General features: G+C 43.0%; 1 protein-coding gene across 10 annotated transcripts in view; it reads left to right on the plus strand.

The window, feature by feature from the left end:
* The first annotated feature begins 290 nt into the window (after positions 1–290).
* Positions 291–15,081, plus strand: part of LOC138743320 (mothers against decapentaplegic homolog 5) — a 53,229-nt gene continuing 38,438 nt past the window's right edge. For 3 of the 10 annotated variants that reach the window (XM_069898475.1, XM_069898484.1, XM_069898485.1), the window contains exons 1-2: positions 804–881; positions 1,791–1,961. The gene's annotated coding sequence lies outside the window, so the exon portion shown is untranslated. Of the gene's footprint in view, positions 502–749; positions 882–1,790; positions 1,962–15,081 lie in introns of those variants that run through there. The other 7 variants (XM_069898478.1, XM_069898476.1, XM_069898479.1 and 4 more) reach the window with 7 other exon arrangements.

The raw sequence follows: 15,081 nt of genomic DNA on the forward strand, positions 1-15,081 counted from the left end.
AAACAAAACCTATTCATGGTTCAGGACACGCCGATTGACTGATGTTTCGTCCTCACGGATGGGGATGCCTATTTTCGACATTTCCTGCTGCTCTCCCATTTCGGGAGTGGCAATCGCCCCAAAGGTCCACTAGCCACCTGAGACTCGCATTTGTGTGATCAGGATACTCGTCCTGAATGTGTCTGGTGGGGTGACTGCGCGTTTGGCCCCGGGGGAAACTGCTGTTTCGTCGGGTTGTCCTCGAGCAATCAGACGAGAGACCTGACCTGGCATTATTTGGCAAGTCATTCGACAAGTTGAGTGACCACGCAAGCTCGCCCGGACCATGGCGGATTCTGCCCATCGATGGTGATGTCGTCAGAAACCCTTCTATACATTCCATCGGCGAAGGCTGATTGACACGCAGGACATGTTTGGCCAGCGGAGGAGGGACAGCCAACAAGCAGACGGCGGGGGCGGGCTGAGCCTGGAGTTTTCATCGCCCTCAGGGCAGACAGAGTGGTGGGTTTTCGTGAGTTTGAAACCTTTTGGAGACAACTTTTCCTTTTATTTTTTGATATAAAGACCTTTGAAACTTGAGATGATCGAGCGAGAAGTCAAGTTGGCGGAAACTTTCAGGGGGCGGCTGCGAACTTGGCTCCACGGAGGTTTACCCTCGGTGCCCTCCGTCACCGGCCAAGGCGGTCCAATCATAATTAGCCATTCGTTGCTGCTCCCCCCCCCCCCCACCACAAACCTTCTCCTCTCCCACCGCGGAGGGATACGGCGATCGGTGCTCCGCCTCCAGTCTGAGCGTCGCCAGTGCTTCGGCCGAGACGATTTCTTAAAGTTAGGTGGAAGATCAAAAGGGGGGGGGGAAGAAAAAGTCGAAAGAAGGAGAGGTGAAGTAAAGCAGCGAAGGGGAAGGGGGGAAATGTCGGGGAGGCGTTCGGGGGGCTGTCGGGGCGGCGGCTCGGGCGCTTTGTGAAGCCTAGAAGTCCCCCCCCCCCAACCCCCCCCCTCCCACAGTCTGACATGGCGTCAATGTCCAACCACCGGCAGCGCGTCCCCCCCCCCCCGATCTTCGGCCGATTCCCTGTGGTCTCCCCCCCCCTCCTCAACCCGTCACCACTGCGGTACCCCCTAGTGCTGGGTTGTGATTTACGGTGTGGTTTCCCCCCCCCCCCCTTTCTGGTGGGCGGAATGGAGTCTAGGCGGGACTGCGGCCAGGTTTCTGTAGCGCGCTGAGGGGAGGGGGGGGGGGGGATTTAATTCTGGGGCCGGTGTCTGGCTCCTGCTTCTGTTCATCGGCATCTCTCGCTTTCCGCCTCTGTTGAAAAAGTCTCATCACTTGATTAGTGGGGGGGGGTTGGTTTGGGGGTTGTTGGGGAGTGGGGGTGTTGGAGTGGGTTGGGTTGGGGGTTGTTGGGGAGGGGGGGTGTTGGGTTGGGTTGGGGGTTGTTGGGGAGGGGGGGTGTTGGAGTGGGTTGAGGAGTGGAGTGGGTTGGGGTTGGGGGTTGTTGGGGAGTCAGTTGGGGAGTGGGGGGTTGGGGGTTGTTGGGGAAGGGGGGTGTTGGAGTGGGTTGAGGAGTGGAGTGGGTTGGGGGTTGTTGGGGATTGGGGTTGGGGAGTCAGTTGGGGAGTGGGGGGTTGGAGTGGGTTGGGTTGGGGGTTGGTGGGGGGGGTTGACGAATGAATCGCTAGAAGCGTTGTCAGTGATTTTTTTCCACTCAGAATCTGGATGAGATGTTTTTGGGGTGGGTGAAAGTGGCCGGAGAACCAAATGAATGTCGAAGTCTATCTTCCAACAGGAGCAAAACAGCTGAGCGATGGCTTAGGTTCTGCCAACTGAAGCCCCTTCTCCTCCCCACCGATGTGACTGCAGCTTTAAAGAGTAATCAGTGTGCCTTTCAGGGATCTAAGAGAGTGGAGGGCATCGATCTTCTCAATCCATTAGAGTTCAAGCAGATTTACCAAGTGAGGTGACTGGAAGCCATGTATTTGGGCTTATTTGTGCTTGAGCAGCATTTTGGCAGATGAGTATGCAAGTTTTGGAAACTTTTTAAAAAAAAACCGTCAGTGTCCTTGAGTTAAAATATAAGGTTTGGCCAGATAATTGTTTCCTGCAGCAAAAAAAATCTCAAGTTTGTAAAAAATACTTATCCACGGGATTTGTACATCCAGAAATGATCCTGATTTTTGAGATGTCACTTTGCAGGCAACATAAAAATCTAACGGATGTAATTTCATGTTACAAAAGACACATCCATCTAGAAAATTAATTTTAGTTGAAGGTGTATTTTTATGTAGTATTTGCATGTTTCCTGTTTTTATAAGTTTGCGCAAATATTGTCATGAGACGGGTGTGAATGAATCCTGAATGGCCTTAGAAGATACCAGCAGTAATTGTATGTAATGCCTATCTATATTTGCCATGTCCACTTGATGAATAATTTTAATCGGTGTTTTTGTGGTATTGGGCAACCATGCTATATTCTTTAATTTAAATGATTGAATTTTTCTGCACAAAACCTCTATTTTAGGGCATTTCTCCTTAATAACTTAATTCTCCCATGTATTTGTCTTACTTGTTATTCTCTATACCTTTGTTTTCAGTGCTTCATTATTACTATTTTGTTAGCTTGGTTTTCTGTTGCTATTTGGCTAAATTTATGTGCAAGTTTAAAAAATCAGCGATGCTTAGTTGGACTTAATTATTGGAGTCGTATCTGTTCTATTTGTTTTGATAAACAACTGTATTAATGGGATTTGGTGCATAGTTAAAAATATTCAGATATTGGACCTGGAATAAGATGACTGAATGGATGCAGAATACCATTATATATTTTAATATTTAATAATGACAAGAATTCAACAGTAGGGCATTCTGTAAAGGGACGGTGTCATGGTGTATGTAGGTATCAATGATGTACAAAAAAAAACAGGATGAGGTCCAACTCGCCGAGTTTGGGGAGCTAGGAGACCAAATGAAAATTGGGACCTTTAAGGTCTAATCTCAGTATTACTACTTGCGCTATGCACTAGTCAGAGTAGGAATGGCAGAATAGCTAGGATGAGCATTAATACAGGAGGGGAGGGTTTCAGGTTCCAGGACATTGGAACCAGTTTGGGGGGAGTTGGAACTAGTATAAATCCTTAGGGGATTGTTTGCTTGTACTGTTAAGGAGGGATTAAACTAGTATGGTGGGGGATGGGAGTCCATGCAGAGGACTAGGAAGCAATTCTGAGATTAAAGTAAAAGTTCCAAGAGACTTAAAAATTGAGAACAGAAAAGTCAAAAGCAAAAGACAAAACATTACGAGATTCAAAAATGATGATGATTGTAAGGGCAGTTTATTTGAATGCTCATCATATTCAAAACAAGAACTTGTGGCATAAATCAGCACAAAGGGTTACATTGAATAGTCATTTAGTAATGTAAGATGAAGATGATTAGGAATTGAATATCCAAGGATATCAGGTAATTCCAAAGAAGGTAGGCAGGAAGGTAAGGTAGATGGAGTAATGCCCTTAGAAAGTTTCATCTCCCTCTGATGAACGGGCCCTTTGTATAGCCACAGCCTAGGTGAGGAGGACCCTGTCCAAGGTAAACCCAAACAAAGTAGCGGGACCAGGCAACGTACCCAGTCGTGTACTGAAGGACTATGTAGGGCAACTGATGGAGGTCCTTGTTAAACATCTTTAACATGTCACTGCAGCAGTCCATTGTCCCTGTGGAATTCATTATCCCAGTTCCAAAGTGGGGACAATAACAGGCCTCAGTGATTTCTGCCCAGTGTCAAATTGCACCTCCCAGAGATACTGTACGCATTTCAATTCGTTTATAGATAGAACCGGTCCATTGATGAAACTATAGTCTTGTCCCACATGGAGAATGATGCCTCGTATTGTTGAATTTGATATTTAATACAATCATATCCCACCCAGAGGTTAATGGAGAAGCTGTCCTTACTGGGTCTCAACAGCTCTCTCTTTAACTGGATTATGGAATTTCTAACTGAAAGATACCAGTTTGCCCGGGTTGGCAGCAGAATGTTGAACACAATTAATATCTGTGTGCTCACCCCACTCTTGTTTACGCTCCTGACCCACGACTGCAAGGCTAGATCCAGCTCCAACAAAGTCATCAAGTTTGCAGATGACATCACAGTAGTTGGCCTCAGCAGCAACAACGATGAGGTGGAAAATCCTGTGAAATGGTGTGAGAATAACAACTTGAGTTTTAACATACACAAAACAAAGATGATTATGGACTTCAGGAGGACCAGGGTTGACCATGCTCCACTGCCATCCTGTCAAATTTCTTCAGGAACACTTTCAACAGTGTCCTGGCTGGGTGCATCACAGAGTGATATGGCTGCTGTGAAGCATCAGATTGGAGGTCAATCCACAGGACCATAAGTGTGGCAGAGAAGATCACTGGGGTCTCCTTCTCCCGCATTGATGGAATTTACTGGGATCATTGTGTAAAGAGGACTTGCATAATCAGTGAGGACCCCTACCACCTCGCACACGCATCTTTAAGCTACTCCCATCAGGAAAGAGATACAGTGGTATTAGAGCCAGAACCAGCAAGTTGAGAAACAGCTGCTTTTTTAAAAAAACCAGCATGGTAACCGGCCATTTTGGCCCATGAGTCCATGCTGCCTGATTTACACTCCATTAACATACACCCCGGTACGTTTTGAATAGCTTCTTCCCACTGGCAGTGAGGCTGATAAACTGCTCATGCAAGCCCTCTGTGATTATTCAATAATAATATTGATTTGTTTTAATATTTTACATGAGTACTGTGCTTGGATTTTGCACAGAGGGCCAGAGAATGCTGTTTCATTAGGTTGGATGATAAATTTGAACTTAATCGTGGATGAGATCAGAGCAATGGTGATGATATAAGAAGTAGAATATTGAGGTTATCTGAGTAGAAATAAAGAATAGCAAAGGGAAAAATCACTGGGAGTTGTTTGTAGGTCATTAATAACATTCCAGTGGCAATCGCAATCAGCCAAGAAGTTTCTGATGCATGCAAGGATCAGAACAGTAATTGTCATGGGGGACTTTAACTTGCACATTGATTGATAAATCATATTGGTTTTTGCAGCCTTGAAGAGTTTGTCGAATGCATCTGTGTTAGTTATCTTGAACAGCATGTATTAAACCTACAAAGAAGCATGTTATCTTGGGTCCTGTGCAATGAGACAGGTGAAATTAATTATCTAGTTAGGGATCCTCTTGGAAAGAGAGATCAAAGTATGAATGAATTTCCCATATAAATGATGGTGCAATAGTTTGATCTAATACCAATGCATTATATCCAAAACAAGGGAGTCAATAATGGGATGAGTGAGGAGTTGACTATGTAGTCTGGGAATACAGATGATGTGGTGGGACAGTTAAAAAACAGTGATAGACTTTCAGAGATTTTTCACAGTGCTCATTAAAAACAAGGACATTTGGGGTAGAGATAGTCAGTCTTGGATAAATAAGGAGATAAAGGAAGGCAACAAACTAAAAACTTGTGCATACAAAGTTGCGAAGAGTAGCAGGAAATTCTAAAGCAGGGGTCTTCCTGGAGGCCAATGGGGCTATCCAAGGGATTGATAAATGTCAGGGGTGGAATTATTGTGGAAATGAGGGTGGATCAATGGAAAATAGCTTCTATGGCATTGGTGGCCAACCTCTTGCGAGAGGGAGCCTTGGTGGACACCATGTTGTATTTGGCTTTGGCCTTTGAATATGCTGAGAGCAAACAGGTGGACGGACTGAGGGTAGAAGAAAGATGTATGTGTTCTTTGTACCTTTAGTAGTGATCCCCGGTCCAGCGCCATCTTTTCCCATATTTTAACTTTTTCTGTGGCTCACTCCTTTAATTCTTTTTCCACTTTGTCTAGTTTTTCTGTTGTTTCATCCACCTTTTCTTCCACTTCGTTCACTCTTTCATTTAAAGTTCCAATTTCTACCTCTGATCTGATCACAACTTTTAAAATGTGATCCAATTTCTTATTTGTATTTTAATCTTTAATTAAAAGTGTTTCATTATATCTTCATGGGAATATTTCTCTTTAACTTATACTATAACTTTATTAGCGCTATTGTTTTGTTTAACATTTACCAATTCATCTTCCTCTTCTGATTTTTGATCATCGTCTAAATCGCCATTTTGAAAGAGAGTTCCTTCTTCTTCTGTCGGTGACTTTGCATATCACGCATGCATGCACCAATACACATGCTCAATCTGCTGCTTTCTTCTTCCAGAGCGTCTCTTGGCCCTGATGCCCGGACATCAGGTTATCTGCACAGGGGGGAGCAGCGCAAGCTACAACCCCCGGCTTCTTCTTGTAAGTAGGCCTTTCTTGAAGGTGGAGTTTCTTAAACTCCACATCTCGCTAGGAGGTCAAGAACACAGGCGATTTCTGATTCTTCTTAAACATTTTTACCTTAAAAGTAAGTTCTTCCTTTTCTTCCCATTTAAGTTCTCATTGATCAATTTATTTTTTCCTTTTTTTTAAAAATAATCTACTGGGAGCTTCAGGAGATCGCCTGATGTCCCCACAGAATGTTCCTCATTGACTACAGTTTGGCATTTAACACCATAATCCACTCAAAATTGATCAGCAAACTCCAGGTTGCTGATCAACCCCACACCTCACTGTGTAATTGGATCCTGGATTTCCAGAACACAATCATTAAGGATTGGTAAGAACATCTCCACTATCTCCATCACTATGGAGCACCACAGCGTTGCATTCTTAGCCCCCTGCTCCACTCATTATTCACCCTTGTGTGGCTCGGTAGGACATAATGCTATTTACAAATTTGTTGACGACACCACAGTAGTGGGTTGTATAAAAAGGGGTGATGAGTGAGCATACAAGAGGGAGATTGAAAAGTTAGCTCCCACCAGCAACAACCTCACACTGAATGTCACCAAAACCAAGGAGCTGATTGTAGACTTTAGGAAAGGAAAACCAAGGGTGTACAATCCTGTGATCATTGGGAGATCAAAGGTAAAGAGGGTGAGTGGAGTTACTATTTTAGAAGATCTTTCCTGGACCCAATACACTATGGCATCATGCCTCTACTTCCTCAAGAGTTTGTGGATGTTTGGTATGACATTGGAAACTGGGAAATTTCTACAGTTTTGTGGTGGAAAGTATGCTGACTGGCTGCATCATGGTCTGGTATGGGACACCAATACCCCTAACCCAAGTGTAAGGCTTGTAAAAGGTGGTTGTTCACAGCCCAGGATATCATAGGCAAAGCTCTCCCCTCCATCAAAAACATCTGCAGGGAACATTGCAGTTGGAGAGCAGCAGCAATCGTCAAGGATCTGCACCACCCTGGACATGCTCTGTTCTCTCTGCTACCATCAGGAAAGAGATATAGGTTTCCACAAGACACATACTACTAGGTTCAGGAACACCTGCTACCCCTCAATAATGAACTCCGTCAGGGACTATTACTTTTGCATTTTATTGAATTTTTTCCCTTTGTATTGCACACTCAGTTTATTTCCATTTTTTATTTGCTACATGTGCACATTGAGTACAGTTTTTTTGCACTACCAATAAGTGGTAATTCTGCTGTACCTGCAGGAAAAAGAATCTCAGGGTTGTATGTGATGTCATGTATGTACTGTGACAATAAATCTGAAATACCTGCACAATGCAAAACTCTTGCTTTTGCCTTCTCTAGGTAAATTTCTAGGCAGATTAGGATATTGATTGTACGGGATGATGTAATGTGACACTTGCGTTGGAATTTGATTTTTGTTTTCTGTACCTGGGCTAATACTGTAATTTAGACAAGTTGAATGATCTTGACAAAGAGTTAAAAATGACCATTGCTTCGTGTTGACAATGTGGCACTTGATATTATTGATGCCTCAATCATAACCGCTGATGCTAGTAAGCAGCTACAATAGACTTATTCTGGGGCAGGATCTACCTAGGCTAATGTTTGTGTCTGATAATAATCAGTGTTGTACCTGCTCTTGAACATCTCGTTCTGAACACTTCAACCAAGATGTTGTTGGGTCACCAAGCATTCACTGTATCAATCCTACTTAGCCCCTTATTCGTATAATGTGGATGAATCAAATTATTTTGTTGTGCTGCAGCATGTATATGTATCCATTTATGCCATTCAATTGAATGTCTTGTAAAGTATAGTGATGAGAGACCTTTTCAATTTTTTCCTGATTATGGGCACGTTCAGTGATGTACTTAAGAGCATATATCATTACAACACAGTACAGGCCCTTTGGCTCATGATGTTTTGCCAACCTATAGACACCTATTCCACATCAATCTAATCCTTCCCAGTCTCACATCCCAAAGCCATTCTAGTTCTCTTGCATTCACATGCCTATCTGAGTCTTTTAAATGTCTCTATAGTACCAGCTTCCACCAACACCCTGGCAATGCATTCCAGGTACCTATCACAGTCTGTGTGCGTGTGTGTGTGTGTGGGTGGGGGGGAGGGGGCGGGGGTGAGGTGGTTTGGGAATCTTACTTCTGACATCTCCTAAATTTTCCTTAACTCAGCTTTGCTATTATTCCCTCAAGTCCCCCTCCTGGGAAAAAGATGTTGGCAGTCCAGCATATCTAGGCCTCTCATAATCTTGTGTCCCCCTAATTCACCTTTGTCGCTACAAAAAGTCCTACTAAGCTCAGTCATACTTCATAAGATGGTATGGACATTGGGTTTAATGCGCACATAGCATCATTTCATTTGTCAGGAAGCTGCAGCGGCCCCTTTGGCCCTTCTAGTCTGTGAAGAACCATTGTTCTGCCTAGTTCCACTTACCTGCACCCAGTCCATAGCCATCCATACTTCTCCCATCCATGTACCTTTCCAAATTCTTCTTAAATATTAAAATTGAGTGCATATTCACCATTTCAGCTGGCATTTTGTTCCACACTCCCACCTCTCTCTAAAGAAGTTCCACCTATGTTCCCCCTAAACATTTTCCCCCTTCACTCTAACCCATGTGCTCTGGTTTGTATCTCATCTACCCTCAATTTACTGTCTATTCCCCTCAATTTTAAATACCAGTACCTCTATCCAATCTCCCCATTCTTTTACTCTCTATGGAATAAAGTCCTACCTGTTTACCTTAGTTCTTTGAGTCCAGGTAACAACCTAGTAAATCTTCTCTGCACTCTCAATTTTATTGATATCATATCTGTAGTTAGGTGACCAAAACTTCACACAATACTCCAAATTTGGCCTCACTCATGTCTTGTACCACTTTGCCATAACATCCCAACTCCTATACTCAATAGTTTGATTTATGAAGGCCAATATGCCAAAAACTCTCTTTACAACCCTATCTATCTGTGACATCACTTTCCGGGAAATATATATTTGTATTTCCCAGATCCCTCTGTTCTACCCTAGTCTTCAGTACCCTACCATATGCAACACTTCACACTTGTCTGTGCATTAAATTCCATCTGCCATTTTTCTAGATGATCCAGATCTATCCGCAAGTTTTGAAAACCTTAGCTGACCACAATGCCTCAATCTTAAGTGTCATCTGCAAACTTGCTGATCCAATTTACCACATTATTATCCAGATCATTGACATCGATGACAAACAACAATGGTCCCAGCACTGATCCCTGCAATGCTAGTTACAAGTCTCCAGTCTGAGAAGCAACCATCCACCACTACTCTCTGGCTTCTCCTGTCCAGCCATTGTTGAAGTTTACTACTTTACCATGAATATGGAGCATCTGAACCTTCCTCACTAACTTCCCATGAGGGACCTCGTCCAGAACTTTACTAAAATCCATGTAGACAACATCCACAGCCTTTCCTTCTCAACTTTCATGCAAACACAACCATGGCTAAGGACATTTTAAATATTTCTTCCAGAGCCCCTGCAATTTCTATATTAGCCTCCCTTCAGGTTTGAGGGAATATCTTGTTAGGCCCTTGGGATTTTTATCAATCCTTGCTTGCTTTCCTTACTTCCCTTGGGCCTGTACCAGTTTTCTGAGTGATTACTGATGGGTGGGTGGAATTTAAGATCTTCCCCCATCTCTTTCAACTTCATACATAGCCGGCCACTCTGATCTTCGAGAGGACTAATTTTGTCTCTTGCCATCCTTTTCCTCTTGTATACATACCTGTAGAAACCCTAAGGATTTTCCTTCACATTGTCTGCCAAAGCAAACTCTTGTCTTCTTTTAGCCTCTTGATTTCATTCCTGAGGTTTTTCTTGCATTTCTTATACTCTCAAGTACCTTATTTGCTCTGCTGCCTATACCCTCTATACATCTCTCTCTTCTGAACTAGATCCCAAATATCCCTCTAAAACCAGGGTTCCCTATGCCTGATAACTTTGTGTTTAATCCTGATAGGAACATACAGACTCTGTACTCTCAAAATGTCACCTTTGAAGGTCTTCCACTTAGTTTGCACATATTTCCCCAAAAACAACTTATCCCAAGCCACTCATTCTAGATCCTTTCTCATTTCCTCAAAATTGGCTTGCCTTCAATTTAGAATCTTTATCTGAGGTCCAGACTATCTTTCTCCATAAGTGAAACTAATGGCATTATGATCACTGGACCAAAAATGTTCATCTACATATACCTGTCATCTGTCCTGTCTCATTCCCTAGTAGGAATTCCAGTGGTATCTTAATATATTGATTTAGAAAACTTTCCTGAACACATTTTATAAACTCCAAGTTATCCAGTCTCTCTACAGATTTGCTCCTCCAATTCTCCTTAACTATTGGGCAGTCTATAATACTGCCCCATGAGTGTGGTCATACCTTTCTTGCTCCTCAGCTCCACACATATAGCCTCAGTAGATGAGCCCTTTGGTTGTCCTGTGTTATTTTCCCTGACGAGCAATGCTACTCTTCCCCCTTTCATCACCCCCCCCCCCCCCCCAATCGTTCTATATCTGAAGCAATGGAAACATGGAAGTTCTTCCCCTCCTACAACCAAGTTTCTTCCCCTCCTACAACCGAGTTTCTTTAATGGCCACAATGTCATAATTCCATATGCTAATCCACACCCTAAGCTCGAACAATACTCCTTGCATTGAAATTGATGCACCTGAGAGCATTTCCATCACATACAACCCATTGAAATCTATCGTTGAATGCTATTTTTACATCATATTTTCCCTCCTCTCCTCAATCTTTTCTGGCACTCTGGTTTCCATCCCCTTGTAAATCTAATTTAAAACCCTGGAACAGCACTTGCAAACCTTCCCACAAGGATATTTGTCCCCCCCCCTCCAGTTCAGATGCAAACTGTCCTGTCAGAACAAGTCCCACCTTCCCTGGAAAAGTGCCCAATGAGCCAGAAGCATTCCCCCCCCCCACCCACCCCACACACACACTATGATTTTAGTCATTTATTAAGCCGCATTATCCTCCTATTTCTATTCTCACTGGCACATGGCATAGGTAGCAACTCCTAGGGAATGAGATCATGACCTTGCAGGTCCTGTCTGTCTTTCAACATAGCGCCCAACTCCCTGAACTCCTTGTAGGACCACCTCATCCTTCCTACCCACGTCATTGGTCCCGACATACGCCATGACATCTGGCGGCTGACCCTCCCTCCTGAAAATGCAGTTGACTCAATCTGAGATATTTCAGACCCTGGCAGCAGGGTGGTAATATAGCATCTAGGATTCCTGATCCCTTTGTGGGGGGGTGGGGGGGAGGTGGGGACCTCTTATCTGTCCCTCTGACTTTTTTCACTTCCCTTCTTAGACACAGGAACAGATTCCATGTCAGAGACCTGATCACTGGGTTTTTTTTTCCCACCAACGCCCCCCCCCCCAAAACCAAAACAATATCCAAAATGGGATACTTATTATTGAAGGGAATAGCCACAGTGATGCCCTGCTTTGCTTGCCTGTTCCCTTTCCCTCTCATGACTGTTGCCCATCTACCCGCCACTAGTCTCCTAGGTCCCTATAATTCCTGTCCATCACCCCCTCTCCCTCCCGAATGATCCAGAGTTCATCCAACTCCAGCCCCAAATCCTTAACTCTGTTTGTAGGGAGCTGCAGCTGGATGCACTTATTGCAGAGGAAGTCCTGTCTTCCCTGATGATCCACATTCTGCAAGAGGAGCATTTCCCACTGTCTATGACTAGAGATTTAAAAATATGATGTACAAACCTGAATCCTTTTTGTTCCTCAAATACTTTGGCCCTTTCTTACTTCAACTCCTGCACCACCACTTCAGCCCCAATTTGTTTGCTTATGTTTACTGCCTCTTGAACCAATCCTTTCCGCACTGACTCAGTTCACTTTGACGACGATGCTCCCTTCCTCACGTTGACATGATCTACTGGGGCATGCAAAATTGTTGAGGACCCCTGCCACCCTGCACACAGTATCTTTCAACTTCTCTCAGGAAAGTGATGCAGAAATATTAGAGCTAGCACCAATAGGCTAAGAAATGGCTTTTTCCCATGGGCAGTGAGAATGCTGAATGACCAAATGAACTGCTCACACAAACCATCTGAGGCTAAAATTTAACTAAACTTTATTTAATTATTTTTATATGTTTATTTGTTCTGTGTAAGTATTGTATGCGTGTTATATCTGGTTGTGTGCCTTCATGTTTTGCATAGGGGAATGCTGTTTTGTCGGTTGGTACTTTTGCAATCAGATGATAATGAACTTCAACTTGAAAATGATTGAATATAAAAAACCTCAAAAGTACTAATTACTAACAGTAATCAAATATTTATGGTGGAAGAATCAGAATTTATTGTCATGAATATGTTTCGAAATTTGTTGTTTTGCGGCAACATTACAAGTGCAAAATTGCTGTAAATTACATTTAAAAAAAATAAATTAGTGCAAAAGAAAATAAAGTGAGGTAGTGTCTGTGGCTTATTGTCCATTCAGAAATCTGATGGCAGAGGGGAAGAAGCTGTTTCTGTACCATTGGATGTTTATCCTTAGGCTCTTGTACCTCCTTCCTGATGGTAGCATTGTGAAGAGGGCATGACCTGAGTGGTAAGGATCCTTGAGGATAGAAGCTGCTTTCTTGAGACACTGACTCTTGTAGATGTCCTTAGAGTGATGGAGCTGGCCAAATTCACCAGTCTCTTTTCCTGTCTTATGCATTGGCACTTCCATTCCAGACAGTCAGAATGCTCTCCACAGTATACCAGTAGAATTGAGCAAGAGTTTTTGATGATGTGCCAAATCTCCTCAAACTCCTCACGAAGTATAGCTGCTGGCGTGATTGCACTGACATGGAGACCCCTCTCCACTGCTGACCCCTCAATGTTTGTGTTCTGATATCCCCGTCCTGGAGTCTATAATGAGTTTCTTAGTTTTGCTAATGTTGAGTGCAAGGTTGTTGTTTAAACAATGAATCAAGTGATTTGCTGTTGCTACTGGTCTGTTTTTTAAAAATGACCAGTTGTCCAAAAAAAATTTATCTGACCTAAGCCCGGACTCGACCATTTCAGATCATCTGAGTTGTGCTGCACTAAAAATTTGATTTTCCTTCCAGTAGACCAGAAGAAAATTGCTGATACAGAGATCTTTAGATGTACATCTAGCACATATTGAAAACCAAAATGGAGGCATAATTTAACCTTTATAAATAATGCGCACATTCTCTGAATATAATTTCCTTGGAGGTCACATAAAAGCAAAAATGACATTTTCTGACCTATGGAAATCACCTATTGATTTTGTAGCAAGGGATTTGATTGTTGGAAATTAAAACTTTGTTTCCTGTTGGTATGACTCAAGAAGTCTGATCATATTGTCATAAGAGGTCTGAATAATTTATGGGACATGGCAGTAGGTAGAGCTATTCTTGTTGAGTTATTGTAGAAGTGAAGATTAGGAAGAAACATGTGCATTTAAAAGTACTCTATGAAGAAAATATTTGTATTCTTGCCACCATGTTTTGGTGCCAATTTTCATTAAAATTTCTTGTACTATTTTACTACTTGACTGTCTTTTCAAATATTTATTGTACTTCGATGCATTCAAAAGTAATTTACAAAATAGAAATTGATGTATCAGCATTGATGACATTTAGTTGTTAGCTTCAAAATAGCTGGTCTAGAGTCTAGACATGGTAGCTTAATGATGATGCTGTGTTATGCCTTGATTTTTTTTTTAATGCCCAGTGATCTTGCTATTGCACATAGAATATTTTGTTGACATCTGTTATATGTATTTCCATTTATTTGTTATTTTAAGTTACATGTGTTTACAGTTTTTTTAAGTCATCTAAGTGTATCTGAACGAAATAAGAGTTGAATGTACACTTTTACACTTGTAATATCAACAAATAATTACCGTATATTTTGGCGTGTAAGTTGACCCCAATTTTCTGACTGCCTGAGGTACCTTATTGCCTGGCATATGTCAAGCTCGCCATGCCTGAGATAAGCCATTGACCTGCATATATGTGGAACCCCACCATAGATAGTGTGGATTGATCTGCTGGGCATTGGCTGGAGGAGATTGCTATCATGGAGGGTCCATCGACACAACATAGCTTGCGACAAAAATATGAAGGTGTAGTGGCTCACAAACCGAGTCACAAAGTGACCGACAATCGCCCCTTAGGGACCAAAGGCTGTCAACCCACGTGACCTACCGGACAGTGGTAAATAGCAGGAAATGGTGTGAACGCCGGCCAGTCAGAGGCCAGAGCTGCGATGATGTCACTCCTGTCATCAGAGGCAGGAAATGAATATAAACAGAGCTGACAGAGCAATAAATCAGTCTTCGACCTCGACTCGACTGTGTGTGTGTGTCGTTCTTACTCCATGTCGCATAACATGCATGCTACATTGGTGATCCTGGCAGTTGGACCTAAAGATGACGGACCAAGCAACTCTCCACTCGGGTCGCTTTCAAGCTGCCAATGTTCTGGGTGTCGCAACCACACGTGTGGTTTGAACAGGCCGAGGCTAGTTCCATGTCGACGACACCTACTACTACTATGCAGTGAGCTCGCTCAACCAGGACATGGCAGTGAGGGTCATCGATTTCCTAAGGCAGTCTCCAGATCAAGGCAACTACTGTGCCCTCAAAGAGGGCACTTTTGGGCTATCG

This window comes from Narcine bancroftii, chromosome 9 (genome assembly GCF_036971445.1).
Source record: "Narcine bancroftii isolate sNarBan1 chromosome 9, sNarBan1.hap1, whole genome shotgun sequence".
NCBI classification, from domain to species: domain Eukaryota; kingdom Metazoa; phylum Chordata; class Chondrichthyes; order Torpediniformes; family Narcinidae; genus Narcine; species Narcine bancroftii.